This window comes from Marmota monax, unplaced genomic scaffold, assembly GCF_021218885.2.
Source record: "Marmota monax isolate L192 unplaced genomic scaffold, Marmota_monax_Labrador192_F-V1.1 WCK01_AAM20220418_F8-fsc00327, whole genome shotgun sequence".
NCBI classification, from domain to species: Eukaryota; Metazoa; Chordata; class Mammalia; order Rodentia; family Sciuridae; genus Marmota; species Marmota monax.
Window position 1 is genome coordinate 513,939 of NW_026692808.1, and position 26,070 is coordinate 540,008.

Consider the following 26,070-nt stretch of genomic DNA (forward strand, 5'->3'; position numbering starts at 1 on the left):
GTACATGTTGCAGAACCATATTGGTCATGTAGTTACATATATACATACAGTGATAATGTCTGTTTCATTCTACTGTCTTTCCTATCTCTACATCCCCTCCACTTCCCTCCCATCACTTCCCTCTATCTAATCTAAGGTAACACTATTCTTCTCTTGTGCCCCCCCACCTTATTGTCAATTAGCATCTGCATATTAGAGAAAATACTTGGCCTTTGGTTTTGTGGAATTGGCTTATTTCACTTGGCATGATATTCTCCAACTCCCTCCATTTACAGGAAAATGCCATAATTTCACTCTTCTTTAAACTGAGTAATATTCCATTGAATATATATACCATATTTTCTTCATCCATTCATCTATTAAGGAACACCTAGATTTGTTCCATAGTTTAGCTATTGTGAATTGAGATGCTATAACATTGATGTGGCTGCATCACTATAGTATGCTGATTTTAAGTCTTTCGGGTATAAAAAGAGGAGTGGGATAGCTGGGTCAAGTGATGGTTCCATTCCAAGTTCTCTGAAGATTCTTCATACTGCTTTCCATAGTGGTTTCACCAGTTTGCAGTCCCACCAGCAATGTATGAGTGTACCTTTCCCCCCACATCCTCGCCAACACTTATTGTTGCCTGTATTCTTTTTTTTTTTTTTTAAAGAGAGAGTGGGGGAGAGCGAGAGAGAGAATTTTTTAATATTTTTTTTTTTTTTAGTTCTCGGCGGACACAACATCTTTGTTTGTATGTGGTGCTGAGGATCTAACCCGGGCTGCACGTATGCCAGGCGAGCGCGCTACCACTTGAGCCACATCCCCAGCCCATGTTGCCTGTATTCTTGATGATTGCCATTCTGACTGGAGTGAGATAATATCTTAGCTTAGTTCTGATTTGCATTTCTCTAACTGCTAGAGATGTTGAACACTTTTTTATATATTTATTAATCGATTGTATTTTTCTTCTGTGAAATGTCTGTTTAGTTCCTTAGCCCATTTATTGATTGGGTTATTATTATTATTATTATTTGGTGTTAAGTTTTTTGAGTTCTTTATATAACTTAGAGATTAATGCTTTATCAGAGGAGCATGTGGTAAAGATTTTCTCCCAATCTGTAGGCTCTCTCTTCACATTATTGTTTCCTTTGCTGAGAAGAAGTTTTTTTAACCTGAATCCACCTCATTTATTAATTCTTGATTTTACTTCTTGTGCTTTAGGAGTCTTGTTAAGGAAGTCAGATCCTAGGCCAACATGGTGAAGATTTGGGCCTATCTTTTCTTCTATTGGGTGCAGGGTCTCTGTTCTAGTGCCTAAGTCTTTAATCCAGTTTGAATTGACTTTTGTGCAGGGTGAGAGATAGAGGTTTAATTTCATTTTGCTACATATGGATTTCCAGTTTTGCCAGCACCATTTGTTGAAGAGGCTACCTTTTCTCCAGTGAATGTTTTTGGCTCCTTTGTCTAGTATGACATAACATATTTATGTGGATTTGTCTCTGTGTCTTCTATTCTGGTCTACAATGGTATTGTGGGTCTCTTATTTTTCCAAATAAATTTCATCATAGCTTTTTCTATTTCTATGAAGAATGTCATTGGGATTTTAATAGGAATTGTATTAAATCTGTATAATGCTTTTGTTAGAATGGCCATTTTGACAATATTAATTCTGCCTATCTAGGAGCATGGGAGATCTTTCCATCTTCTGAGGTTTTCTTCAATTTCTTTCTTTAGCGTTCTGTAGTTTTCATTGTAGAGGTCTTTCACCTCTTTTGTTAGATTGATTCCCAGGTGGGTTTTTTTTTTTTTTTGAGGCTATTGTGAATAGAGTAGTTTTTCTAATTTCTCTTTCAGTAAATTTATCACTGATGTGTAAAATTTTGTTAGATTTATGGGTGTTGATTTTATATCCTGCTACTTTGCTGAATTCATTTATTAGTTCTAGAAGTTTTCTGGTAGAATTTTTTGGATCTTGTAGATACAGAATCATGTCATTTGCAAATAGTGATAGTTAGAATTCTTCTTAACCTATTTGTATCCCTTTAATTTTTTCTTTTGCGAATTGCTCTGGCTAGAGTTTCAAGGATGTTGAATAGAAGTGGTGAAAGAGGACATCCTTATCTTGTTCCAGTTTTTAGAGAATATGTTTTCAATTTTCTCCATTTAGAATGATGCTTGCTTGTTGGCAACAGGTCCACCTTGGCCCCTGGAGCCCTACCTCCACTAGTTTGTTCTGCATGCCAGTGTGGCCAGCTCACAAGGCCATGGCGAACTTGCGGTTTTTCTGTTCCTGCTTATCCGTCTGAGACATATGTATCCCACAGGAATGCCTTGACCTTTTCTGGTCTGATGGACTTATTGTTAAGGGAGGTTTCGGTACCTGACAATAATAGATGTTGAAACTAAATTTCTCCCCCCTCCCTCCTGCTTTTGGGTAGTTTTCCACTTCTGCTGCTTGGGGTATAAAAAAAGGTGTGTTAGCAATAAAGATTATTGACTCCTGGATGAAGAACCTTGGTGTCCTGTGTGTCTTTTAACCTCGCGGTCCCTCGCCGGACTCGGCTCCCTTGGCCGGACGCGGCACTTGCTGGCCTTGGGCTTAGCATATATAGCTTTTACAATGTTGAGGTTATGTTCCTACTATCCCTAGTTTTTCTAGTGTTTTGAACATGAAGGGGTGCTGTATTTTGTCAAATGCTTTTTCTGCATCTATTGAGATGACCATATGATTCTTGTTTTTAAGTCTATTAATATGAAGAATTATGTGTATTGATTTTTGTATGTCGAACCAACCCCGAATCACTGGGATGAACCCCACTTGATCGTTGTGCACTATCTTTTTAATATGTTTTTGTATGCTATTTGCCAGAATTTTTTAATCATTTTTTTTGGTGGGGTTCTTTTTTTTTTTTTTTTTTTTGGAACTGGGGGTCAAACCCAGGGCTTTGCGAATGCAAGGCAGACGCTTTGCCACTAGCTACATCCCAGCCCTTGCCAGAATTTTATTGGGAATTTTTGCATCTATGTTCATTGGGGATATTAGTTTAAAGTTTTCTTTTCTTGATGTGTCTTTGGTTTTGGTATCAGGATGATATTAGCCTCATAGAATGAGTTTGGACAGGTTACTTCCTTTTCTATTTCATGGAATACTTTGAAGAGTATTGGTGTTAATTCTTCTTTGAAAGTCTTGTAGAACTCAGCTGATAATTCATCTGGTCCTGGGCTTTTCTTGGTTGGAAGGCTTTTGATGGCATTTTCTATTTCATTGCTTGAAATTGATTTGCTTAAAACATGCATGACCTCCTCATTCAGTTTGGGTAAGTCATATGTCTCTAGAAACTTGCTTATGTCTTCAATATTTTTAATTTTGTTGGAATATAAATTTTCAAAATAGTTTCTAATTATCTTCTGTATTTCAGATGTGTGCATTGTGATATTTCCTTCTTCATCTTGTATTTTAGTAATTTGAGTTTTCTTTTTCTCTTCATTAGTATGGCCAGGGGTTTATCTATTTTATTTATTTTTTCAAAGAATCAACTTTTTATTTTGTCAATTTTTTTCAATTGTTTCAATTTCATTGGTTTCAGCTCTGATTTTAATTATTTCCTGTCTTCTACTACTTTTAGTGTTGATTTGTTCTTCTTTTTCTAGGGCTTTGAGGTGTAGTGTTAGTGTTCATTTATTTGTTGGCTTTTTATTCTTTTAATGAATGAATGCAATGCAATAAAGTTTTCTTTTAGTATTGCCTTCATAGTGTCCCAGAGATTGTGATATATTGCATCAGTGTTCTCATTTACCTCTAAGAATTTTTTTACTTCATCCTTAATTTCTTCTACTATCCATTCATCATTAATTAGTATATTATTTAGTCTCCATTTGTTACAGTAGCTTGTATTCTTTATTTTATCATTGATTTCTAATTCCATTCCATTGTGGTCAGATAGAATGCAGGGTATTATCTCTGTTCTTTTGTATTTACTAAGAATCATTTTGTGGCATAAGATATGGTCTATTTTAGAGAAAGAGACATGTGCTGCTGAGAAGAAAGTGTATTTGCTTGTTGATGGATGAAATATTCTATATGTGTGTTAAGTCTAAATTATTGATTGTATTATTTAGTTCTAAATACCAAGTAGTCTTAACTCCTTGAATTCTATAGGGTAAAAACACTTAACATTATTGGTGTTTTCATAAGTTGGTAAGTGAAAAAAAAAAGTCTAACATTGCTTTGTGTCAATACTGAAAACAAGGTTACTAACAGTCAAAAGTCCCAACAGGTATAATTCCATATACCTAGGATCCAAAAGTTCCCACCACATTTTAACTAAAGTACTGTAAATAAAAAAGTGTTTCACTTAAGTAAAACGATGAAATTTGTCTAAATTCAGAAATATACAAGGATCTCAGAGTGTAAATTTTAAAAATGAGTCAACAAGCTAGGAAAGAGAAAATTTAAATGGTGCTTAGTATGAAAATATATTTAGTAGATAAAAAGGAAACGTTTCTGATAAAGAAAGTGTGTTGTGGTAAAATTGCAATACATCTATGTAAACAACAAGGGGGTTGTCTAAGTATGTGATAAAAAGGTCTGTGTGAATTTTAAATTCCAAGGTAAACTTTAAAAAGTTTGTGTGGGACTAAGTTAGTTGTATATAAACAAAACAATCAGTTAAAGCTAATGCTTAAGGTTTTTCCCTAAGGTCAAATATTAATGTACTGATATACACCAAAGTTTAGTCTATGTGCTGAAATGAAAAGGATTTCTTAAAACATTAATTTACTATTAACATTGTATCTGTTAAGTTTTATTCTTTAGACCAACTATCCTTAAAGAAATTAGGGTCTGTACGACCTTTTTTTTTGAGGTGCTGGGGATTGAATCCAGGACCTTGTGCTAAGGAGTGAGCTACATCCCCAGCCCTGGGTATGTACAACTTTGATCAAAAAACTGTTATTTTAGTATATTGTACTCTTTTACAGAGTCTAGATTTTTCCTTAAAAGCTAAACTCGGTTGCTATAGAAACATCAATTAATTGTGGTGCTATTACTCTTATTTGTATATTCAATGTGTTCATATCTTCCTAGTATAAAAGTCTTTAAAGTAGAAGGTTTAAAAGACCATTGTATCAAGCTGGTGTTCTCCAAACTAAAGTAATAGTTATTTTAGACTTGTAAGTATAGCAAATTTTGTTGGGGATTATTTATATTATTTAACGTTCTGTAATTTAACCTGTTAACAATAAGATATATGTAAATTTTTTGTTATTTTCTAACAGGGGTAAAAAATTTAAATGAATTTTTCAAAGATAACATTGGTATTCTTGGCCCTGTTTAAATGTTAATATCATGAAACATAAAAGCATTTTACCATTTTCCACAAAAAGAAATTTAAAAGCTCTCTTAGCCTTTCTTTGATTCATGTTTCAGATATAATGTCATACTGTTTTAGCTATCATTCATAAAGACTTGGGAAAAATTATGTAAATTTCATAAAATAATATTTAAGAAAGAGGCAAAGATCAGCTTCAGAACTAGAACATTTTACCTAAGATTTGTAAAGATCTCTGCCTTATCAGAGATGTGGTGCTGCCTTCCACCTTACTGCAAGTTAGAATGACTCCAAACTAGGTCAGACTCCAGTTCACTTAAAGTTGTGTTCAAGATTGTTTTTTGTTGTTATGACCACTGAGTTTTGGCCTGACATGGTGGTGCACACCTGTAATCTCAGGGGCTCAGGAGGTGGAGGCAGGAGGATTGCAAGTTCAAAGTCAGCCGCAGCAATTTATTAAGGCATTAAACAACTCAGTGAAATACTGTCTCTAGTAAAATACAAGATAGAGCTAGGGATGTGGCTCAGTGGTTGAGTACCCCTGAGTTTAATACCCAGTACTCCCTCCCAAAAGAATACTATGATATCAAACAGGGGATATAATGTATAACTCAGCCAAGGGTCAAGATTATGTACAAACTCAACATGTTTTTACTCGTTTAATTTCATTTTGAATTTTCCTTGGAAACTTTAAATGTTATTTGTTAGTGACTTACAGAAGAACAAATATATAACAACCTAAGTGAATTTGAGATATTAGGCCATCGACTACAGACAGATAGTATATAATGCTAACTTAAAGTACTAATACAGACCCCAATTAAATAAAAGGAGTAAAATGACTATGAAATTATTAGCATTAAAATTAAAGCCCAGCACTGTTACTTTAAGAATGGTGAGATGGGCTTTGTGGATGTTTAAGACCAAGGCTTAAAGATTAAGGTTAAAGTAACAGGGCCAAGAACACCAATATTTTTGGCTCTTGCCCTCTGAGTCAGCTTAAAACCAGGGAACCAGGGAACTTCTCCAAGATCTTTGCAACTCTGGGCCACATAACCTCCAGTCACTGAGACACTTGAAAAACCCCCAAAAGCCAGCCAGTGCACTTACTGCAAAGAGGAGGGTCACTGGAGAAGGGAGACATCCCGATGCTTCCAAGGAAGCCATATCATCAAGGGACACTGACACCCAGCAGACCGCACTAAAAGAACTAAGAAGCTGTTCTGAAGTTCCCTAAGAATGACCCTAATGGTAACTCAGCTGACTCTTGACAACAGGTAGGAACAAGTTCAATTTCACCATCTTGATCTTAACTATCTAGTAAAACAATTATAACCAAAGCACTGTCATCCCTGGGAATTTAAAAGAAAAAAACAATAGTTACTTTACTGTAACTTAGCATGTACACCTGTGTTAGCCACACCAAGAATAAGTAAAACTGAAGGCTACAAATGAGATTCCTAGGCAGGAGTGACTGATAACTATCAAGAGAAACTGCCAGAGTCAGAAAAAAGTTTTTACTCAGCCTACAGATCTGCCTAATCTCCTAGAAATTTAGGTTTATTCAGTGTTAGCTTGTATGATTATCTAGCCCTGAGTAAAAGAAATAAAGGGATCACTTTTAAATACAGAGGACAGCCCAATAAAAAGATATTCTACAAAAATCAGATGACATTAAGTAGCTTAAATGTAGTGTTTATTCCAGATAACTGTGGCAATGTTGAAGATGTACATTCCCAAATAAATTCTTTGTCCTCTCCATCCTTAGTATGGGAATAACTTCTCAGTTCTTATACTGCCTGGGAAGAGATTATTGATGTACTTTTTTATGATAGTCATGACACATTCCAGATGTTGTAACATTTCCTTTGCAATTAATCTATTTTCAGTACTCATGTCTTTTTGTTTCTCATATAAGCACCCACCCCCACTTTCTTTATAACCGGTCCTTTCTGAACCAGACTTCTGCCACAGACCCCTGGACCAACCTGATTTCCCAAAGGGAACTCCATGCTGCTTGCCCCACCCTATGTTGTTCCCCCCCCCCTCATCTCAAAGCACCAAGAGTGGTTCTCACCATTTTCCTTAGAGGAATAAAGAGTCCCTAAAATTAGAGGGGAGAATGAAGCAAGAATTAAGGACAGGCAATCAGTATAGATATGTAATTGGGTGAGATCAAGAAAATGGAGGCTTGTTTGGGTCTAGAAAGTTGGAGACCACCCCTGGGAGATTGGAGATTTAATGCATTCAGAGTCTTTTGATTACAAAGATTACTTGCCCATACTGCCATTTCCAGGAGGTTGTTGATAAAGCACACCCTGAGCAGAAGGGGAGCTGCTAATTCATGCCCTCTGGGCGTCTTTCAGCCTGGATCACTTCATTTGGCCCTCCACCTGCCCATCTACTTCCCACCTTTTGGCCATCCCACCAGGCATCTCCTGGGCCTAATCACATACACAGAAAAGAGACAGATACAGGGGAAGACAGCAGGACAACAAAGAAAATCTAAAATGTGTGAATGGGGCAGGACACTCTCACTTCTTGGGATACCAGGACAGCAGCTATGGCCCCCTTCTCCCTTCTGGGAGAAGTCTCTGTTACTATTTTTTAAATAAAACCTACTTTCTATGCATGCCTCAATGCTTTTCTCTAATGTTCAAGCCTCAATCCTTGAGGAAGCAGAACTCATCACTGATAACTGGTGATATCCGTAATAAAAAAATCCTCCGATAAAGTAAGCCCAAGACTACGTGGATTCTCAGCTGAATTCTACCAGACTTTTAAAGAACTAATACAAACACTCCTCAAATTATTCCATAGAACATAAAAGGATGGAATACTTCCAAATTTATTCTATGAAGCTAGAATTACACTCATACCAAAAAAACATTAAGGACACATCAAGCAAAACTAATTATAGACCAATATACCTAATGAACTTAGATAAAAATTAATTAAAGAAATAGAAACAAGTTACATTCAACATATTAAGAAGATTGTGCATTATGATCAAATTGGTTTTATCCCAGGGTAGAAAGGATATTTTGTTTTGTTTTGTTTTAATTAGTCATACATGACAGTAGAATGCATTTATGCACTTTGATATATCATACATAGGTGAGATACAATTTCTTATTTTTCTGAGTGTACATGTTGTAGAATCATATTGTTCCTGCAGTCTCATTTATACATTCAGTAATAATGTCTGTTTCATTCTACTATCTTTTCTATCCCCACATCCCCTCCCCTTCCCTCCCATCATTTCCCTCTACCTAATCTAAGGCAACACTATTCTTCCCTAGTGCCCCCCGCCTTATTGTGAATTAGCATCCACATATTAGTTAAAACATTCAGCCTTTGGTTTTGTGGGATTGGCTTATTTCACTTAGCATGATATTCTCCAACTCCAACCATTTACTGACAAACTCCATAATTTTACTTTTCTTTAAAGCTGTGAAATATTCCATTGAGTATATATACCACATTTTCTTTATCCATTCATATATTGAGGGACACCTAGGTTGGTTTTATAGGTTAGTTATTGTGAATTGAGCTGCTATAAATGTTGATGTGGCTGCATCACTATAGTATGCTGATTTTAAGTCCTTTGGGTATAAACCAAAAAGTGGGATAACTGGGTCAAATGGTAGTTCCAATGCCAATTTTCTGAGGAAACTTCACACTGATTTCCATAGTGGTTGCACTAATTTGCAGTCCCACCAGCAATGTATGAGTGTACCTTAGAAGGGATGTTTTAACATACACAAATCAATAAAAGTAATTCACCACAAAAATAAAATTTGGGAGTTGGGGCTGTGGCTCAGTGGTAGAGCACTTGTCTAGCACATGTGAGGTGCTGGGTTTGATACCCAGCACCACATAAAAAAATAAAAAGACAAAATAAAGGTATTGTGAACATCTAAGACTAAAATTATTTTTAAAAAAATTAAAATAAGGGGAAAAAAATCTTAGTCATCTCAATATACGCAGCAGTAGGCTTTGACAAAATCCAGCCCCCATTCATGACAAGAACACTGAAAAAAGTGAAGACAGAGGAATCTGTCTCAACATGATAAGGGCCATGTACCACAAACCCAACATTGCAGTGAATGGAGGAAAACTGAAAGCATTTTCTCTAAATCTGGAACAAGGATGCTCACGCTCTCATTCTTATTCAATATGGTACTAGAAATTCTAGTCAGAGTAATTAAGCAAGAGAAGGAAATGGGCAAAATTAGGAAAGGAAGAAGTAAAGTCATCACTGCAAGTGATATAATCTTAACTGAGAAGACCACCACCAGAAGTTCCACCAGAAGATTGTTAGAGCTAATAAATAAATTGAGCAAAGTAGGACTGGGGTTGTAGTTTAGCGGTAGGTAGAGCGCTTGTCTACACATGTGAGGTACTGCGTTCAATCCTTAGCACCACATAAAAATAAATAAAGTAAAGGTTTTGTGTCGAACTAAAAAATAAAGAAATAAAAGATTTTTTAAAAATTCAGCAAAGTAGCCAGTTACAAAGTGAACACACAAAAACCAATGGCTCTCTTGTACACCAATAATGAATCTGCAGAGAAGACATGGGGGACATCAATTCCACTCAAAATAGCCCCTTGTAAACAAAATTTTAAAAACAAATAAATGTAACCAAGAAAGAAAAAAACCTCTATAAGGAAAATATGAAACACTGAATATGGAACAGTTCTGAAGAAATGAGAAGGTGGAACGACCCCCACGTTCATGGATAGGAATAATTAATACTGTCAAAATATCCACACCATGAAAGGCACTATATAGATTCAGTGCAATCCTCATGAACATACAAAGTACTTTACTAATGAAAACTGCGTGATACTTCTTTTAGTCAGCTTTTTTGCTATGTGACTATATTTTGGATCTGACCAGAACAGCTATGGAGGAGGAAAAGTTTATTTGAGGGCTCATGGTTTCAGGGGCCTTAGGCCCAAGAAGAGTGGCCAATTCCTTGGGGCACCAGGTAGAACATAGTGGAGGGAGAGTGTGGCAGCGGGAAGTAGCTTACATAGTGATCTGGAAACAGAGAGTCTCCTTTGGCCAGATACAAATACACAGCCATGCCCCAGTTCCCATACAATCCAGCCACACCCTACCACTTCAGTTTTCATTCAGTTAATCCCTATCAGGGGATGAATTCACTGATCAGGTCAAGATTCTTACAACCCAATCATTTCTCCTTGAAACCTTCAAGCACTGGCTCACGTGTGAGCTTTTGGGGGACACCTCACATCCAAACCATAACAGTACTGGCATAAAAACAGGCACAAGGACCACAGGTACAGATTAGAAGACGCGGAGAAAAACCCACTTAGATACAGTTATCTGATCCCTGACAAAGATGGCAAAACCAGACACTGGAGAAAACACAGCCCCTATAACCAGTGGTGCTGGGGAATTTTGTTACCCATATATAAAAGAAAAATGAAATTAGACCCTTTCTCCCATCCTGCACAAATTCAAATGCAATGGATCAAAGACCTGGGAATCAGACCAGAAGCTATGAAACTCCTAGAATAAAATGCAGAGTCTGAGGCATGATGTGGGAGCCCCAGGCAGTGAGGACATGCATGACATGAGATAAAACAGTGGCTGAGGACACAGCATCCAGTACAGTTTCCAAAGGGAAACCTCTGCTCAGACACTGATATAGCGTTTGTGTCTAGGAAAGAAAGGCATAAGTGCTTCTTTTAAAAAATTAATATTTTATTCATTACTTTCTGTCTTTCTTCATTCCTTCTGTTAGAAATGGCAGCTGTCCTGAGCAATAAGACACACCTTGGAGGTAGCTGAGCAAGGCCAACTTTACTTCAGCAGAAGGCATGCTACCAAACAAAGTCTGGCAAGCAAGCACACCTGGTTTGGCAGACAATCCACCTTATTTATCCCTGACACAGCACTGACCCTTGCTCTGCAGAAGGAGCTTGGGTCAAAATCCACACAACTGGCTAATTTAAAATTACAGAAGGGAAGGACTATAGTTAGGACTGGATCACTCAGGACACTACAGCATTATGATTGGAAGTCTGAGAACAAAGGAGGATTATAGCTGGGGATGTGACCAGGGCCAGGGTATACACTCCTGCCCACATGTGGATACATGCTGTACATGTTGGGCAGTTCACAATGGCTACATTAAAAAAAAAACAACAATATATTTTTGGTTGTAGATGGACACAATACCTTTTATTTTGTTTATTTAGTTTTTATGCAGTGCTGGGGATCAGACCCAGGGCTTCACACTTGCTAGCTACACAAGTGCTCTACCACTGAGCTACAACCCTAGCCCCACAATGGCTATACTTTAACCATAAGGTTTATAACTGAAATTGGCTCTACCTAACTATACATTGTGAAATTTAACTTTTATAGACTTTTTTTAAAGTCACATATTAGGAAACTCACCAGACTACAGATCAACTTTTATTTTTTTCCTTTGTCTTTGGTGGTGCTGGGGAATGAACCTGGAGCCTCCTGCATGCTAGACAGGGGCTCTACCACTAAGCTACTGCCCCAGTCCTACAGGTTTAACTCTGACAGGAGAGAACATTAACCTTACACTTTCTTCCTTCATTTTTCTCTTCATAAGTCCTTTTAAAGTGAAGTTCCAGGTGATTCTAGTCTTTCCACTCACAGGAAATATTCACCCACAGTTAAAAAAAAAAAGGGAGGACTCTACTACTACTCAGGCTCCACAAATACTTCAAGTCAAACTGGCAATACATTCTATGCAAAGCCAGTTTTGAAGGAAGATAGAATGATTTGTTTCTATTTTTCATCTTCAGATAACTAAAGTGACAGAAAAGAAAACATATATGAGAAAAGCAGCAAAGTGAGAAAGAATAGGCAATAAACATGTGCAGATTTACTCACCTCGACAGAGCCCAAGTTGTGACACTTAGCAGCTGGAGGAGGAGCAGCCCTCTCAGGCCCAAGGGTAATTCAGAGGCAGAGCAACCTGGAAAAGGTAGGAGTGACCCTCAATTTCAGCCTGTTTCAGGAACTGGAATATTATAGGTTTGCTGCCAGCCCTAAGGAGGTCCAGGTATTGGAGGGAAGATGGGTTGGAGACCCTGCTTCCTGCACATTTGGAATAGTGTGAACAGGTAAATTCACTACTCCTGGGAGAAATAAAGGGGACTGAATAAAATAAAATGAATCAACAGAGGGGGCAGGGGTTGTGGCTCAGTGGTAGAGCACTTGCCTAGCAAGTGTGAGGCCCTGGGTTCAATCCTCAACCCCACATAAAAATAATAAATAAAGATATTGTGTCCATCTACAACTAAAAAAATTTAAATAAATAAATAAATAAACAGGGACTCTGCATGCCACTCCTACATTATATAGAACCCCAACTGATTCCAGATTCCCTGAAAACTTCCTGTGACTACTGTATACACTAGAGACCTGGCCTATGGGAGCTGGCCCAGGGCCTAAAATAGACTGCACCCTGCAAGACACAGGGCAGCTCCAGACAGTGCTGACCTCAACCCAATAGGACAAGCCAGAGGTTGAGGACACACCACCCTGTCAAGTTCCTCAAGGGACTTTTTGCCCAAAGTCACTGATGAGGGAAGGGTCTGTGTCTAGGGAAGATAAGAACCAGAAGAAGCACAAAACAAACTCCTCTCTCTTGTAACATAGGTCCACTTTAAGCTTCAAAAATAACCCTCCCTGTCACTGCAGTTTTTAAAAACTGACATTTTTTTCCTTTCTCTTCTCTCTTTCCCCCTTCCTAACCTTGGGGAAGCAAGACTACCCACCCTTCTTTCCATCCTAGGCCAAGTTCCCTGTCCTTGAGCATACACACCAGATGTCTGGAGGGATGATGCCAGAAGAACTCAGAAACAGTTCCATCTACTATCTACCAAGTCTACGAGTGAATTATGGCCCCCAACAGGGCACCCTGGGATGCAGTCTTTGAACCACCCCTTTAAAAGTTCTCTGTTCCCCCAGGGGACAGAACCACAGCCTCTGGAACAGTAGTCCCATGTGTTTCTTTTTTGAAAGCAAAAAAAAAATTATTTTTCTTCTTTTTCTCAGAGTCATGTCCTTGTTACTAGACTGGCATTGGGAACAAACACAAACAAGCTTTCAATAACTAACTGAAGTCCAGGGAAGGGTCAACAGCAGCCCCAGCTCTGGCTTCATGGGCTGGTATTTTGGGCAACCCCCTTCCATGCTGAGGAGATGAAGACTCCTGAGACCTAAGCATCATAGTATGTTCCCAATACCAAGGAAAAAAAGCATGGAAAGGGCCTCCTCCATGGAATATCAATACGCTTACTATAAGAAAAAATCCAGAAAGCACCTCTGGGTACAAATGACAGTGGGGAACACACTTAAAGTAGATGGCTAATAAGGGATAAGGGATAATAATAAATAAGCCAGGTCAGACTCAACAATATCTTGTATTCAAACCCCTTGAATGCAACATAAAAAAAAATTAGGTACACTTCCTTTTATGTTCATTTGTTTTTTGGTACTGCAGATGAAACCAAGGGGCACTGAACCACTGAGCTCCATTCTGGGTCCTTTTTACATTTCGAGACAAGATCTCACAAAGCTGATTAGGGCCTTGCAAAATTGCTGAGGCTAGTCTCAAACTTACATCTGCCTGTATTATCTTGCCTTGATGGGATTACAGGCATGTACCACTGCACCCAGTTTAGCACAGCTTTTCTATGTGCTGGATTGCCCAATCTCTCTCCTAGGACAAGATTGGTTTTGTGAATTAAATCCTATTGGGGTGAGATGGTTATCACACCCAAAAAGCAATGATTTCATATAAAGTGCCAACAGAACACAGGCTCTGCTTTCAGTTTCAATCAAGGAAAAGGAAATTACCTGATCTACTGGAGGTCTAGGAAAAAAGCCATTAAGGCTGAATGGAGTCTGCAAAGTGCAACCAATGTTATCCCAACCAGCTTTTGTTTAGGAGTTGTTAACTCATCCCAGGAATAAATAACATCCCCTTTTAAGAGAAGGCACTGATGGACATCCATTCTCTTCTGGACAAAACTTTAAACACAGATTGGGCTAGTTTTTCCACCCTATAATGCATCTATTCTGCAGAGAGCTAAAAATAATATTGCTTAGAATATTCAGCCCACAATACCAAGTCCACAAACCCTACTGGCTCTGATGCCAGGCAACTAAGGCTGATTCATGATGCTAGACTTAAAGGATATATTCTTTTGCATTCTTCTGGAAAGGATATCCCAATTATTACTTGCTTTTCAGTGGCAAGGACCTGATACCAATGTTGCATCCTTGCTGGACCATCCTACCCCAGGGATTTAAGACCTATTCTACTGTTTAATGTGAATCTAAAAAAAAGACCTGTGAGAGTTACAGCCATATCAAAGAAGGCTTTTAAAATATGTGGATGATCTGCCTATAGCCAGTCCAACCATGAATACTGCCTTTAAACACTAAAGCTGCTGTAATCTATCTTGCCCCATGTGGATATGTGGTATCCACTAAAAAGTCTCAGTTTTGTAAACAGGTTGCCATCTGGGATTCTAGATTATCCAATAGACCCCAAGTTGCTGTCAGGTTGCAAGCAGGCTCTCTTTTGAGAGTTAGAGAAGTCAGGAACCAGATAGTTATATGGGTGTCTGGGAATGTCAGGACTCTGCCATGTTTGTGTTTCTAATTTTGGACTAATGTGGCGAAAGACCTGAAAGTCTTTTCCATGATAGATGCAGGTCAGGGTCACTCATAAAAATCTGCCCTAACTGGCTTTTTTATTGAGAGTCCCTGACTCTCTTAGGAAGATTTGGGCTATTTTTCCCCCAACTTAGCAGAATGAGGGCATTGCCACCTGAGGGTAACTTAAATTTTCAAACTTAGACAGCAAAGCAACATAACCACAGACTCCATCAAGGCCTACCTCAGCTTTCACTAGATGCTGTAAGAGTCTCTATTTTTGTTTTGTTTTGTTTGGGGTGTTTTTTTCTCTTTTCCCTGTTCCTAAAGTGGAACAGAAATAGAATCTTGGAGTCCACAAAGCCATGTCAGAGCCCTTAACTTGGTCCCTGCCTGATTTACAAAAGGTGTTCTGCTGAGAGCCACAGCTAAGTCGGAATGGCCCCTGGCATTTTGCCAATAGTATTGGTTGAGAGGTGAGCCATTAAGATGATGCTGGATTGATTCAATTGTATATTAGACCTCTACTGTCCACCTTGGCCCGCTACTTTGGAGTTCCCGCGCTACTTTGGAGTTCTCACGGGGATTCCTGGAGAGTTCGCATTGGTTGGGGAAGTGCCAGAGGAGGGATTTCTGTGTGGTGTGTCCCAGGAGAAGGCCGCGTGCGTGGAGTTCGCGGGAGTTCGGAAATAAAGTTTGTTCCTGCTTCAGTGGCTCGTGATTTGTGCCCAGCCAGACTGCGGCAGTTTTCAGACTAGTAAAATAATGTCCAACTCTTACAGTTCTCTTAGACACTGGGAGACATGCTGTGACTAGGATGCCATCTGTCAAAACAGCTGGACCACACAGCAGAAGGCAGAGTACTGCCTGCTGGAAACATGGGGAGAGAGCAGGCCAGCCTGTTGGATGATCCAGATGCCAACTGCACATCAGACTCACACCTCTCCTGAATGGGAACAACACAAACACTTTCGTACTGAGGAGAATGAGAAATGAGCCAAAAAAATAAGGGGTTTCTGACTCTTAGGATAGAAGTGCCAGGTGGAGACAAAGTTGCCATGGGCTCCTCCTCCTGCCTGCACAAGCCTGGCCCCTGGCAGAGCACCTGCATGAGTACTTGCCATGGGAAGGAAGCCTTGCTGACCTTCAGCAAGTCCCAGCTGGCAGGGCCATGCAGCCACCAGACCCCAGCAAGTGTATCAGAACTCTGCTGTTCACCAGAACAGTTCAAAGACTAAATGGCAGCCCATGTAAAAGAGCATGAGATGTAAAAGGGCACAGGACATGAAATAACTCAGGCTTTTGTAGACTGACAGGTAGAGCCTGCCCAGGTACGGAGTACCATGGGAAATGTCAGATATCTGATGTACTGGTAGATAGATACCTTCTCTAGGTGGGTCAAGGTTGACTCTTCCAGAACAGAAAAGTCTTTAGAAATGTCTAGAGTACTTTTGAAGGAATTGATCCTGACGTGATGATGGACAATCTCACTGCAGAACTGACTTAACAAGGGAACAAACATTGGATGGCCAATGAAAGTTACATGCATCCTGGAGACCCCAATCTACATGGAAAACAGAGAAGGTAAATCACACCTTTAAAAACACTGTGGCTAATATATGCCAAGAACCCACCTGCAATGGGATATGGGGTTGCCAACTGCTCTTGATTTAAATCAAGCCCAGAAATACTATGTTAGAGACCTTGCTGGTATCCTGTGGAAGGGCAAAACATGGCTCTCACAAAGAGACCTAGACTAAAAGAGCATTATGACAATCAGTCAAATATTTATTAATTGCTGTAGTGAGTGGGCTTTCTCCAGGTCCCCATTAAGGTTCAAGTCACCTCTTCATCTGCTCCAGGGAAAGTCCCCAAAAGGAAAATGACACTCCATTCTAAGACCCCATTCATCACCCAGCTTCAGGAGCAAACAGCTTAGGGATGTTGTAGCCCATTTCTCCACAGAAATGGGAGGTAGAAATTGACAATGGGAAATGTATCGGGGTCCACTTCATGCTGTGAACATAACCTTGTGGCTTAACTTAAATGTATCAGGGATCCATTTCATACTGAACATAACCCAGTGGCTTATTTTAAATCTGACAATGTTTTTTTCCCACTTTATCTTCTCCCTTTCCCCTTCCATAACCTTGGGGTGACAGATTGCCATACTTCTCATCTTAACAGGAGTTAGCTGTCCTTGAGCTCACACAACACGGGAACCATGTAATTCAGACTTGCAACAGTACCACAACAGCCGTCTCCCAAGTCTATGAGTAAATTATGAAACCTTACAGGGCACACTAGAATGCAGCCTCTGAATCACTTCTTTGTAACCTTCTGTTCCCCTCACATGACAGAATCACAGCCTCTGAAACTGGAGTTCCCAGTTTCTCCTCTGCTGGCAATGCGATAAATCTTTTTCTTTTTTTCCTCAAAACTGTCCTCATTATTGGACTGCCATTGGGACATTGCCTGAAGTTTCAGTACCACTGTGTCTGTATGCTGACTCGACAGTTCCATGTATACAAATTTTATGAAGTGTTAGCACATGGGAACAAAAGTGAATGAAACTGTCAACATAAAAAACAAACTTGAACAACTCAAGTCCCATAAGAACAGGGGAATACCAAGGTTGGACACTGCTCAAAAACACTGGCCCACTTTAGGAGGGCCAGCCACCCTGCTGAGAGCAAGTAACCACAAACTGGGACTCCAATTACCCCCTCCACAAGTTCAATGATTTTATTTTTAGCAAAGCACATCACTTATGTTTAGTTACTATAAATGATAAAACTTAGAACTGCCAAAAGGAAAAGAAACTGCCAAAGGGAATCCTAGGAAAGAACTATAAATGAAGAAACCCCCCTCCTCTGCATTCTGCTAGAGCAGTTCCTGCACAGACACCCCCTCCCCCTTATGACTCAGAAGATGCTCCCTTTTTAACCCATGGCAGATACACACCTTGATCCAGAAAATCCCTCCCCTCTTTTTCTCCTCATAAGCAATTAGCTGAACAAATTTCTCTTCAGGGATCAGAACAATTCCTTGTTAATCAAACTGGGCTGAAGATTCTCTCCTTCCTCAAGGACTCTGAAATTTGACTCACTGGCAGCTGAACACAACATAGAACCCGTCTTCCTGGCCCCTCCATAGAACAGGCTCACTTCCAGTGAAACATCCTCTGACCTGGGATCTGACCTGCCCCCCCTCCTCGCTACCCTCCCCTCCAGCTTCTTCCTAACCCTGTTTGCCCCTCCCTAGGAAAGCAGCCCTTTTCTGCAGGAGCTGTGGGTGCTTGCAGAGCTCACCTGTGGTTCTCCGCCCCTCCTGCAGTGCTCCTTAGAATAAGTCGCTTATCACCCAAATCTGCATTTGTTTCATTGGACAGTCTGTGAACAACCCTGGACAATATCAACTGCACTCTCAGAAATGGCTTCTCCTTATCCTTCCCATCCAGTCCCCCATCACATCTGCTTGAGGACCCCAGGTTTCCAGAGCTCTAGAGCTTCTCAGTCTAAAGGGCTCCTTCCAGGGTTGGTGTGAGCAGCCTGGGCCTCTGCAGGGGAGGCTGCCCAAAGAGCTCTGACTGGACCTTCAGTGACCTCCTTTTGCAGGATCACATCTGGCCTTGGATTATACTTACTGGGATTAAAGATCTCTTCTTCTCAGTCACCTTTTCAATAGAACAGACTTGGTGTTTAAAGAACCCAGTAAAAACACTCATACTCTGTGTTTATGTTCATAGGAGAAAAAATTTTAAGCCACTTACATTTAATACTTCAGTAGGAAAATCAAATTTACCCATCTTGCTTAGAAAACGAACATGTTATTTAATTACTATTTCCAATATAACATTTGGTAATCAATCATCACAGGTGACTGCTGGGAAAGAAAAACACTACCAAACAAGTTTTAACTAATGGAATAAAAGAAGAAATGTTTCTTTGTTTTTTGTCTGGATCTTTCTTTTTCCCCCTGACTTATACCTCTATCTTGCCCTTTAGGAATATTTCCTAATCTTTCAGCTTTATTAATAAGTTACTTTTTACAATTAATGAAACACTGAAGCTAAAATAAGTGAACAAGTCTAACTAAGACAACAAACCCGGGGAGCTGCAGCACCACTGGACACTGACCTGTCACACTCCAGCTTCAAGTCAGGCTTCTGTCACCAGGCATGTCCGCCCACCCCCTCCTGCTGCTGAAGACCTTTGTAGGGTTTTCCTTCACCTTCCTGGGGCCACTTTTCCCTCCTCTTTGAGATAACTGTTCTTCCTTCCAGCTCTGAGAATCCAGAGGGCAAGAACCATGTCTGTCATGTTCCCTCAACACCAGCATTTCACTGCCTGACCTGGGTATCTCCAGCTGCTCCCCTCAGAATCTGCAGTCTACACCTCAGTCTGTCCTCTAGGAGGAGCTGACCCAGGGCCTGAAATTACCTGCACATTGACAGGCACAGGATGGCTGTGGGCACCATTTGGAAGCCTCAGGAAAAAAACAGGAAAGTACCTGAGGACATAGGACCCTAAAAGTGGCCTAAAGACACTGCAAAGGTGTCTGTTCCTGGGCAAGATCAAGAGAGGCATAAGTAGTTTTTAACACTCAAATTCCAGGTCATTCCTCTCTGCTTTGCACTCCTGGGAGACATGCAGATACATAAAAATAAAAACAGACAAAACCACCACAAGACAAACAAAAAACCCTTTAAAAATTGGCATCCAGTACTCAGTGAAACTACGACCATTAAAACACTCTCCACTTGAATGCAGTCTTGGGAACAAATGTTGACACAGTGTGCCCTGGTGAGTGTGAGACACATGCTCACCTGTGCAAACCCAAAGAATGGTCTGCAACATGCAGTAGAGCAGGCAAAGCCACAGCTGTGACAATCAGCATTTCATCCTAGGGCAGAAGGTCCCTCCCCCAGTTCCTCATTAGCTGAGGACTTGGGGCGGGCAGTGTCCTCTGAATGTCAGCTAGGTTTTACTGTCTCCTATTGGGTTAAAGAAATGCACCTTTTCTTGCCCCACCTCCCTCTGTTCTCTGTGGCAGGAAGGTCTTCTTGGGGTGAATGTATTTTGGCACACAGTTCTTCTTTACCCAGTTACTATTTCTAAACAGAAAGTTTCTACCTCTGTTGGTCCAGATTGCCCCTTGCCTGACTTCATTTGTCAAGAGCTGTTTAGGTGCAGGGACTTTGATCTTCCATATCACAGGCGGTGGTGCTGTTGTGTGTTAACTGCTTGTAACCTTCCATCCTGCTCTTCTTACCCTCAGGCTACCATTCTTACATCCCAATTTTACATTTATGTTTAAATACTGTATTCAGAAAATGAACCCCTGACTTTCTATTTCTCACAAGATGCAGTTAGCATGAGGAATGCTGAGAGAGAATTGGAATTTTAAGGATTTGCTGCCAGCCCTTGGAGAAGTGGGGTTCTAGAATGGAAAATTGGTTTGAGATCCTACTTCCTGCACATTTGGAAGTGTCTGTGGGGAGTACAAGTTACTTCTGTCCAGAAAGGAGGGTCGATGGGGCCCCACTGGGGCCCCACTGCCACACTCAGAACACATCTGAAGATCCCCTGACACTCTCCTGGGCTTGTGGTAAGTCACAATGGAAACTTGGGGACAGGGGCTGTGGCTCAGTGGCAGAGCGCTTGCCTGGCATGTGTGAGGTACTGGGTTCAATCCCAGCACCACATATAAAGACAAAAATTTCTAAAATTATTATTATTTTTTTTTAATGGAAACTTGGCAGCCTAAGTGCTCACAGGCTATGGCGTAGCACTCTGACACAACAGCAGCTCTGTGTACTGACATTTAACCTCAGGGTCGTGAAGAACCAACCCTCCGCAGCAAAAGGGAAATTAAAACAACTGGGACTGAAGAACTCCCCTTTGGTCTTAGTGCAGTAAAAGTCCCTAAGTTGCGTGAGCTGAGTCCCTAGATTGAGGACAAGCTTGACCCCTTACAAAGAGGGCATAGCGCGTCCTCTAATAGAACCGACCAACTCTCTGGCCCGAAGTAACCCAGAGCTGTTACGTCTGAAAGTAAAGGCCCTGCTGAGCCCGGGGCTCGGACTGAGGGGTTTTCCCCCAGGTCCTGGCGCCACTAATGCGTGCTGCTTCCAGATCTCGGGTCCTCGCGCTCGTTTCCCACGACGTGCTCACCGCGCTCTCTGGGATCGGCTGCCCAGGGATGACCTAGGAGGTCGCCAACAGGGAGGGGACAGGGACCAGCCCCGCGGGCCCAGGGGTCAGGGGCCCAGCGCCACCTGCCAGCCCGGACTCGGCCACACGCAGCAGCTCACCCGCAGGCTGGGTCCCCACGGCAGGTGCCGACAGGGTGCCGCCAGTCCTCTGCACACACTAACCGGTGGGCCTCCAGGGGGACTCACCGTCCTCCCAGGGCTCATAGGCTGCGCAGACGCACCGGACACTCGCGAGCAGCGGATGCCTGACCTGAGGAGGAAGGACCGGATGTGGTGAGGAAGAAAAGCCCTAGAGATTGCAGAAGCCCGCCCTTCCTGTCTATCTGCACACCGGATTGGACAGTCCTACCCCAGGTACAAGCATTATGGAGTGACAGTTATGTCATCCTATCTTTGGCTGAAGTGGGCCAGAGTGACAGGTACTTGACCCAATCCTTTTCAAGCAGGATTTCCTTGCCCTGTTGGAACCTGATCCTCCCAGGAAACTTTTCTATTTCGCCTGGTGTAGAAGGCGATTTGTAAGTAGGACAACAAGTGTCCACGATATGTAAAAATAAGTGTCCTGTTCACGGCTGAAAGTGTGAGAAATAGACAGTCCAGTGATCCATTTTCAGAATACAGTTTTTGCTTTAAATGAAAAATGAGAGGACGTAGGAAAGGCAGCTGGAGGGGAGAGCTGGGTGGAAGGTACAGGCAGGTCCCGGGTGAAAATTCAGGGCCCTGACGAACAGGAGGTGAGAAAAGCCCCCACTAATCACCAAGGATAATGTACAACAGATAGCTAGCTCCTTTACCTCAGAGTTGGAAAATGGAAGATGGAGGTGAACTCAGATGGAAGTTACAAGAAGGAGGGTGGTACTCAGGATGCATTTTCTTTTTTTCTTTCTTTTTTAAAATTTGTTCTTAGCTATGAGACAATAGCTAAGAACATGACAATAGAATGCATTTTGACATATTATACATATATGGAGTACATCTTCCCATTTTTCTCATTGTACATGATGTGGAATTAATTACATTTGTTGTGTATTCATATATGTACATAGGAAAGTGATGTTCCATTCATTCTAAGATGTTTCCTATTCCCTTCTCCCCTTCCTTCTTTACGGTCCCCCAGAATGCCTTTTCATTAACCACTTCACAAATATTGTCTTTCATGCTCTGACCAGAACCTGAAATGAGTTTTTCTGCTATCAGTCCCACTTCCCCCAATGGTGAGTGTTCTATTTCTTGTCACTTAAATAAACGCAGCTGCTTTAACTCTTCCTTTTCGTGATTGCCCATGAATTTTTTTTTCCCCATGGACTTTATTCTTCAAAATTTGCAAAACAAGAACCCAGAAAAAAGACTGTAATGGGGCGGGGGGAGGTGCGCTGAGGCAGGAGGATCAAGAGTTCAAAGCCAGTGTCAGTAATGGTGAAGCGCTAAGCAATTCAGTGAGACCCTGTCTCTAAATAAAGTTCAAAAATGGGCTGAGGAGCTGGGGTTGTGGCTCAGTGGTAGAGTGCTCGCCTAGCATGCTTGAGGCACTGAGTTTGATCCTCAGCACCACATAAGTGTAAAATAAAGATATTGTGTCCACTTAAAACTAAAAAATGAACTAAAAAAAAAAAAGACCGGGATGAATGCTCAGCTCTCTATTCAGGAATGAAGTTTCACGCAGGAACAGGGAATGCATGGGTGAAATGATGCCATGGGACTCACTTTCCTGGTGGAAAATGAGCCCCGAGAACAAAGAAAGGCCCTGGGCTTATATAGGTTATCCTTTGAGGTGACTATCATGAGCAGCGCTATTGATAATTACTTGTAGGCGGGTTGTCTTTGAACTCAAGTGTGTATTTTATCACACCAATCATCAAACATAAACAATTAATGCAAAAGTTGTTGGGTGTGCTGGGACACCCCACATAGCACTCAACACACACTAATTAAACACTATATGTAAATCACACCATACTAGGGCAATTAAACATGACAAACATATTACAGGATCCTAGGGCAACCACAAGCCCCAAAAGTACCTTTGATGCCATGTGACTTCTCTTAGTGGAAGAGCAGAAGATGATGCTGTCTGGTGGTTCTCTCCAGCCAGTGGTTGGATATCACCGAATGGAAGAGTTGATCTGGGGATGAACACCAAGGTGGCCAGTCTCACTGGTGTCCTCAGCGAAGCTCTTCAGTATGGGGAGCAAGCAGTTTAAATACCATTCCAAGTTGGTGGTGTATGTTGGTGATTGGCTAAACCCAGTGAACTATGTCCGTTATGTCTAGTGAGATGATGTAATTGCAACTGGGCATGTTCTTTGTGCTTGTCCATGGAGCTGTGCTCCCTACCAATTGTAACCAGTCATAGCTAAGCATGGTCTACGACTAGTGCTCCTTATAGCTCCTTATCAATTGAAAGTAGATATGACTAAGAATGCCAATGGCTGCTGTTCCTTATGGCCAGCAACTTATTGAGTCCCAGCATTGTAGGGAACAGAAGAGGCAAGGCACCAAAGATAGCAGGAAATAGTTTTATTTGGCTGCAGCCAGGTTCAGAGGACACAATTTTAGCTGTAATTCATTAATCCCCTGAACCTTGAGTTCAGGTAGTTTCAGAACTTTATACCCAGCATGTAAGGAGAGGGGCTTAGAAGTTCATATAAAGCAACTTTCCACATAAAGCAGTGAAAGTTCTGGGCAAGTTAACCTTTCAAGGTCAACACCTAAGAAGGGGCGAGCTTTTTCTCCCCTTTCCTTCTTCCCCCTGTCAGTTGTTACCATGGAGCCCAATTGGTAACTTATCTTAGAAATGTAGATACCTCTGTGAAGCCCAGATCCAGGTTAGAGACCTTGTTAAAAGATCTTTCATTTTAAAATCATACTTTGCATTTGCAAACACACTTCTACAAACTACTATACTGGATGATTGTGAAAAACTAGTAAGGGGGCATCCAGCACTTGGAGTGCTGCTTTCTTCCAGGCCAGTGGCCAAGTAAAATAGAGCAATAGGAAGATAGGAAGTTTAACTACATTGATCTCTTGTTTAGAGACTCTTTTGCTGACAGTCCTAAAATCAGCCCTGGTGAAGATTTCTGGAGAAGCCCAGTTAAGATTTTCTGTGGAGAAGGGGGTGCCACTATAATTCCCCCCTTTAATACTGCTTCTCATAATTTAATCCTTTAAATTAAAGAGCATAATTATGATCATCTTGGCTTAAAGCCTTATATAATACCAAAACCTTAGTTGTTCTCCTTTCAACAGCGGCTTCTATAGTGGATCCAATAGTTTTAATGCACAGTGGAGCCAAACATAGGAGCAATACACAGGTTAACAGCAGAATACCCACTATACCAATTAAGCTTTTAAATCTACCAAGAGTTGAAAACCGTCCCCCAAAGCATGTTTGGGTCCCAAATTTTAATGCCCTTCCAGTTCTGAACTGGCACGTGTGCTAGTTTTCTTATGTTGGCTATATCCGTAACTGCTTGTCTATTGTCATCTATTTGGATGCAACAATCTGAACTGTTGATCTGTCCACATATTCCTCCTTTCTCAGCCAGTAGGTAATCTAATGCTAAGAAGTTTTGATAGATAGCTGCTCACATCTGGGTCTGCTGTGTGGTTATGTGGTCAAAGCCTGTGGCAGTCTGATTAGTAATAATTTCTAGTATAGCTTGTAAGTGGATAATTCTGTTCAGCATGCAAATAGGAATCCTAGAGCCCCAACTGCCATCTTGTGCCCTGGTAGCAGGAGCATAAGTGGCAATAATCCTCTGGGGTGGTCACTCATCTTTACCCCAAGATTGGTGACCTCCCAGATCAAGCCCTTGCCCAGTGGATCTCTTTTTTCTTGGCCCTAGATCCTCATCAACAGGATCCCTAGGTCTTTTCCAGTTGCATTGGGCAGTAGGGAAAACCCAGGTTTAATAGTACCAACTGTGCAGGTTCCCCTCCAGTTTGTTGGGAGTTAGGTATATGCCACAAATCCAAAATAGTACATCAGATGCTTTCCAGTTAGAGAGAGCCAGATTACTCCAGAATTTATGGATCTCAGGGATGCCATAAAAGAACTGATTCTGTTAGTGTCTGGACACATACAGTTAAAAAGAATTTGTTTCTTATGGGGCTTTTTGCATATTAGGCCCTAATCCCCAGGGTTATCTTCCCAAAACCAAGTAGATTTCTCTGGCTACTGGGTGGAATTCCAAAACAATATTTTATTATGTGGGGTTTCACTGACCCATAGGGTGTTGTAGGTTTTAATTCTGCCAATACATTCTTCACCAAATCTTAGCCTTGGGGCCTTTTACTCTTTAGTTCCTGGGTCTTATTGTACAGAAGTAGAAAATAAGTATCTAGACTTATTCTTGTCCAGAGCCATTCTTCACTCATGAGGGCCCCTCCCCAGATCCAACAATTTTTAACCCCATAGGCAATATGTAAATTCCATCTGATGTTTATATATAATTTATATATAACAGTGGAATGCATTACAACTCTTATTATATATATTACATATACAATTTTTCATATCTCTGGTTATATTGTTAGATCAGGACGCAAGAAAAGACCACTGACTCCAATTAAAATCAAATTAAAGCAAGCTTATTATTTCAACCAGCCGGGCTGCCTCTCTCCACAAAAACCTCGGGAACAAGACAGCAGCTTTCCTGCAGCCCAGCTTTATAGCCCAGAAAGTTACACAAAGTGGGGTTACAGATAGCAAAACTCTGACGAGCATAACACAATTTTTGCTGGCCCTGACATCAGATTTATGAAGGTAATTAGAGCCTCAGACAGGGTCATTATCTGGCCAGGGAAGGCCAAGATTCATGAGGCATCACTAAAGTTTCAGAGAGGGCTGCTATCT

General features: G+C 40.9%; 1 protein-coding gene and 1 long non-coding RNA gene across 10 annotated transcripts in view; one reads left to right on the forward strand and one right to left on the reverse strand.

The window, feature by feature from the left end:
• Positions 1–23,353, reverse strand: part of LOC124095241 (zinc finger protein 709) — a 36,865-nt gene extending 13,512 nt beyond the window's left edge. For 2 of the 9 annotated variants that reach the window (XM_046448409.2, XM_046448404.2), the window contains exons 1-2: positions 21,402–21,502; positions 12,221–12,305 (exon numbers count right to left, since the gene is read on the reverse strand). The gene's annotated coding sequence lies outside the window, so the exon portion shown is untranslated. The other 7 variants (XM_046448408.2, XM_046448403.2, XM_046448406.2 and 4 more) reach the window with 6 other exon arrangements.
• Positions 21,689–22,480, forward strand: LOC124095246 (uncharacterized). Its single transcript, XR_006852442.2, has 2 exons — positions 21,689–21,895; positions 22,001–22,480. It is a non-coding gene; the product is annotated as an uncharacterized LOC124095246 (long non-coding RNA).
• Positions 23,354–26,070: the final 2,717 nt, after the last annotated feature.